The sequence below is a fragment of the Dendrobates tinctorius genome, unplaced genomic scaffold (assembly GCF_039654945.1).
Source record: "Dendrobates tinctorius isolate UK_male_01 unplaced genomic scaffold, ASM3965494v1 ptg000037l, whole genome shotgun sequence".
NCBI lineage: Eukaryota > Metazoa > Chordata > Amphibia > Anura > Dendrobatidae > Dendrobates > Dendrobates tinctorius.
In genome coordinates this window covers 20,895,337-20,901,336 of record NW_027361705.1, presented here as the reverse complement: position 1 = coordinate 20,901,336, position 6,000 = coordinate 20,895,337, and positions in this window count along the sequence as shown.

The following is a 6,000-nucleotide window of genomic DNA, read 5'->3' as shown; positions in this document are numbered from 1 at the left end:
AGCCATGAGATAAGCTGGGCACTGAAGGCAGAAAGAGTGAGAACCTGAGTGTAAGCTGAACAGCAAGCCCAAGGCCTGAGACAAGCTGCTGGGCACAAAGTAGACACATTGCGATCCTAACAGACGATAAGCAGAGAGGCCAGGTCCACTGTGAGATCAGTTGCTGAGCTACTGGGGAAACTTAAAAAAAAATGAGAACCATTGACTAGTAAGATTGTCTTCCCTAAGGCCTGTAATAGGGCAGGTCCATCCAAGTCTAGTAGAGAGAGAAGACTATGACAATAACAATCCAGTAGGGTGTAATGGCTGTGCCACACCATGCTTCTGGCATTGTCCGTGCTTCAAGCTTCCATGTCCTAACCATGTCTCTGGTGTCCAGGCTACTTGATATGCCCTCCGCATGCTCTCGTTCACCACTTTACACTTTGTTTTCTTGGTCTTCCTCTATTTTCCTGCACTGGTTCAGTGATCCTGTTCCTCGCTCCATGTTCCTGCCTCATGTCTGATCTTACTCTGGTCCTGTCATTAACTAAGGAATGATATCTAAAGAGAGAAGAAGGCTGAGGCAAACCAAAAGAGGGATAAGTAGATGGAAGGCACCGGACAAACTTCCAAACAGTGATCTCCAGAGACAACTCCTAAACGGCTTCTCTTTCCATGGCTCCCAGCTCCAAACCAACTCCAAGGTATAGCAAGCTATCACTGGCAACTACTCAAGCTAAGAGGTGAGTACTTATACCAGAGGGGAGTGGAGAGAAACAGAACAGATGAGATAACTCAGGACAGAAGACTTTAGACAACAGAACTGCTTAACCTTTGCAACCAACTAAAAAGTGAAATCTGCACAGCTTAACCCTTGCAACACTAGAAGAAGGGAAATCTCCACAGCTAACTGGAAAGCAAAGAAGATCCAACCAGTGCAGGAGTGCGTGTAGCCAAACATTGCGATCTTCTGACCCCTGAAATAAAAGAGACCACTCTATGTCTCAGTACCCCCGTGACACCTCCATGTAATTACTTGTATTTACAGTATACATAAACCTTCCAGGCAATGGTAATGTTGCAGGCAGTCCTTTAGCTATGGATGACAAGTTATTCTCTTTATCTAATCTTCCCCAATTATGTCTCTAGTAATTGTCCGAGGTTCATGCACTAGCTAGCAGCAGCAATCTTTTAGAACAGTAGCATATTGGGAAACACTCCTTAAGCCACTTTTACATAAGACGGCGATTAGATCGCTCTATGGGTTATGAAGAAACTGGTGGTTGGCGTCTAAAGTACACAAAGATAAAACTAATCATAAGGTCAATACGAGAAGACAGTTAGATTACAGATACACAGAATTTACTGTTAAATTACAGCAGTAAAACTACTTGATTACTCCGCTATCAAAGTAAACGCAAATAAATGTGACATGTATCTTGACATATCATGGATTGTGCAGATAACAGCCACTGCACCGCCTGTACCAATACTTCTCTATCTGGACATGTACTATATATACACAGAGCCTTGAAAAAGGATTCATAGCCCGTGAACTTTTACACATTTTTTTCACCTTACACCCACTAACTAAAATGTATTTTATTGGGATTTTTGTGATCTACCAACACAGAGTAGCAATTATTTGTGAAGTGTAAAAAAAAAAATAAAGTAAAGCAGGGTTAGGTTATGTAAGGTAGCGCTGTGATTCAAGGTTGGGGACACTCGCTTGGCAGCTAAATAATCAGATCCGGCACGGGTTTTCCATAACACAATCTCAGTCCATGTGGTTTATTCAGGCATCATAAACCCTCAAAGCAATAGACCATCCATATCCATATCATAACGTTCATGACAGAGCCTCACTCTGTCCAGCCTGTGGTCACACAGGTTATGCTATGTCCCGTACACTCAGGCTCTTCAGCCTCACAATTATCACACCCGGCCAGGGTTATCTCATGGCTGCTTCATACTCCACGCTGCAAACGTCAATTCCCTCCAGGGAACTATCAGGCACTTGCAGCCATCAAACACGTGCTGTTAGGAAGGTAGACACATCTCCCAGCGGGACCTTCCAAAACGGACCAACCAGGTCCAGGCATTCACTTCATGTGACCTACCCTGGCCACCTTATATGGTCCGTAGCCACGCCCACCGGGTCACATGGCTATGACCTCATCACAGGTCTTTCAACCACTCGTACACACTTTACAATAGCGTTCTTAAACACACCCCTGGGTGGGTTTGTAGGTAACTGGTCCCGCACGTCTCACCAGCTACATGGAGACTTCCCAAACACATTGAAACAGCACCTAAGCAGTATCACTGCTGATCAACACACACACAAGTCTCCATCCCAAGGCCATCCACCGAGATACATAACGGTCATTCAGTATTCTGCCACTCATCCTCTCTCCTGGGACATCCACACAGTGTCCCCTAGCGGACACAGTGGTCACTACACCACAGTTATTAAAAAAAATAGCCCATGCTCTAAAAAGGACAGAGTAAGTCACAATTGTAAACCTGATAAGACATGGCTGTCTACCTAGATTGACATCCCAAGCAAGTAGAGCACTAACTAAATTGAGAACCAGCCAAGAAGCCCATGGTAATTCTGAAGAAGCTGCAGAGATCCAGAGCTCATCTTGAAGAATCTGTCCACGGGACAACTATTAGTAGTATACTCCATAAATCTGGCCTTTATTGAAGAGGAGCAAGAAGAAAGTCATTTTTGAAAGCAAGCCATAAGAAGTCCTGTTTGTGGTTTGTACAATGCCATGAAGATACACAGGTAGCATGTGGAAGAAGGGGCTCTGGTCAGCTGAGACCAAAGTAGAACTTTTTTGGTTAAATGAATAGCGCTATCTGTGGTGGAAAACTAACACTGCACATTTGTCACAGCACAACTGTTGGGTGACCCAAGACCAGGGGCTCCTTCCCTGTCACTAACACTAGGAGGTGCCCAAGTTCACCCTGCTCCCTGGGATACTTCAGATTGCGGGGCCTCCACCCTAGCCTTATCTCCTGAATTAGCCATCTGTCTGATCTCTTTCTCCACCCAGGGAAGAGGGGCGCTACTGTGCACAGTAGTACACCAACCTGACAAACAAAACAACACAAGCAAGGGATAACGGAAAACTCTAGACATACAAAATATTCACTCACATATAACGGAGGTATGCAAGGGGCATGGAAGTAGGGGAATAAACCAAAATAGAGAGGGATAGGAAATTGCCACACATACAAACCAGGCAATAGTCACAGATAACTACTACAACTCTCTTTCTCATAAGGACTCCTCTCCCTCCGTTAGCCATGCAGCAAATGCTAGCTCTGACAAGGATTAGTAACAGAACCCAGATTATAAAGGGGAAAGGAGTGGCTAACCGAGCTCAGCTGTGAGCACAGAGATTTCCAACATGGCCGATTAACCCCTGTTATGCCAGAAGGAATAAACACATTTAAAATGAAGGAGAAGTGCTTCTTCTCAGTGTCGAAGTAGGAGCAATCAGACGCTGTGGTCTTCTGGCTCCACACAGTCACGGTAACCCTGTGACATCACCCTGAAAAGACCATCTCCTCCATTAAAGATGGTGGCAGAATTATTTTGTGGGGATATTTTTCTTCAGCAGGGATAGGGAAGCTGGTCAAAATTGAAGGGAAGATGGAAGGTGCTAAATACAGAGCAATCCTGTTGGAAAACCTGTTAGCGGCTGCAAAACACTTGAGAATGGGGCGTAGGTTCACCTTCCAGCAGGAGGACCATAAACCTCCTGCCAGAGCTACAATGGACAGTTTAGATCAAAGCATATTCATATCTGTGAATGGACCAGTCACAGTCCAGACCTAAATCTCACAGATAATCTGTCACAAGACTGGAAAATTGCTGTTCACAGACGCCTTCATCCAATCTCACTGAGTGAGAGTTCAAAGGAGAATGGGCAAAAATGTCACGTCTAGATGTGCAAATTTGGTAGAGACAGACCCAGTAGTGTAGCTACTGGGGGGGGGCAGAGGGGGCCGTCGCCCCAGGCCCTGTGACATGGAGGGGCCCACTTGGAGCCGCGGCCGCTTCTGTCATTAATAAGCGGCCGCGGCTCTCTGATGCTTCAAAAACATGGCGGCAAGCTGCGGCGGCGCGCCGGGCCCCTCAAACGATGGAGGGGCCAACCCGGAGCCACGGCCGCTTCAGTTATTAAGTAATAAGCGGCCACGGCTTTCTGATGTGTCATTGACAGGGCCGGGCGGCACACTGCGGCGCTGCTGCCTGTTCACCATCTGCCCAGAGACTCTGCACACTGCACAGCAGCAGCCAATAGCAGAGTCTCACTGCAGCGCACGGTGTGGGTTGGAGCACTGCTAACCTGATAGTGTGACAGGCTGGCAGTGCTGCAGCTAGCTCCACCCCAAGAGGCAGGTGCGCTCTGATTGGTCCACACATTGAGCGGCGCGGCCGCGGAGCTGAATGATGATGTCATCCAGCCGCGGCCGTGCCACTCAATGTGTGAGAGGAAGGAAGCTGCCGGCCGCTGAGAGGTGAGTGTGGCTGCTGTGTGTGGTATGGTGTGTGTGGTGTGGTGTGTGTGTGGTATGGTGTGTGTGTGTGGTGTGTGTGTGGTGTGTGGTGTGTGTGTGTGGTGTGTGTGGTATGGTGTGTGTGTGTGTGTGGTGTGTGTGTGGTGTGTGTGTGGTATGGTGTGTGTGTGTGTGTGTGTGGTGTGTGTTTGGTGTGGTGTGTGGTGTGTGTGGTGTGTATGGTGTGTGGTATGGTGTGTGTGGTATGGTGTGTGTGTGGTATGGTGTGTGGTGTGGTGTGTGTGGTGTGTGTGTGGTGTGGTGTGTGTGTGGTGTGTGTGTGGTGTGTGTGTGGTATGGTGTGTGTGTGGTATGGTGTGTGTGGTGTGTGTGTGTGTGTGGTATGGTGTGTGTGTGGAATGGTGTGTGTGTGTGTGTGTGTGTGGTGTGTGTGGTATGGTGTGTGTGTGGTGTGTGTGGTATGGTGTGTGTGTGGTGTGTGTGTGTGGTGTGTGTGTGGTATGGTGTGTGTGTGTGTGGTGTGTGTGTGGTGTGTGGTGTGTGGTATGGTGTGTGTGTGGTATGGTGTGTGTGTGGTGTGTGGTGTGTGGTATGGTGTGTGTGTGGTATGGTGTGTGTGTGGTGTGTGTGTGGTGTGTGTGTGTGTGGTATGGTGTGTGGGTGTGGTGTGTGTGTGTGTGGTATGGTGTGTGGGTGTGGTGTGTGTGTGGTATGGTGTGTGTGTGGTGGGTGTGTGTGGTATGGTGGGTGTGTGTGTGTGGTGTGGTGTGTGTGTGGTGTGTGTGGTGTTTGTGTGTGTGGTGTGTGTGTGGTGTGTGTGTGTGGTGTGTGTGTGGTATGGGGTGTGTGTGTGGGGTGTGTGTGGTGTGTGTGTGGTATGGTGTGTGTGGTGTGTGTGTGGTATGGTGTGTGTGTGTGGTATGGTGTGTGTGTGTGGTATGGTGTGTGTGTGGTGTGGTGTGGTGTGTGTGTGGTATGGTGTGTGTGTGGTGTGTGTGTGGTATGGTGGGTGTGTGTGGTATGGTGGGTGTGTGTGGTATGGTGGGTGTGTGTGGTGTGTGTGTGGTATGGTGTGTGTGTGGTGGGTGTGTGTGGTATGGTGGGTGTGTGTGGTATGGTGGGTGTGTGTGGTATGGTGGGTGTGTGTGGTATGGTGGGTGTGTGTGGTGTGTGTGTGGTATGGTGTGTGTGTGGTGGGTGTGTGTGGTATGGTGGGTGTGTGTGGTATGGTGGGTGTGTGTGGTATGGTGGGTGTGTGTGGTATGGTGTGTGTGTGGTGGGTATGGTGGGTGTGTGTGGTGTGTGTGTGTGTGGTGTGTGTGTGGTGTGTGTGGTGTTTGTGTGTGGTGTGTGTGTGGTGTGTGTGTGGTGTGGTGTGTGTGTGTGGTATGGTGTGTGTGTGTGGTGTGTGTGTGGTATGGTGTGTGTGTGTGGTATGGTGTGTGTGTGTGTGGTATGGTGTGTGTGTGTGGTATGGGG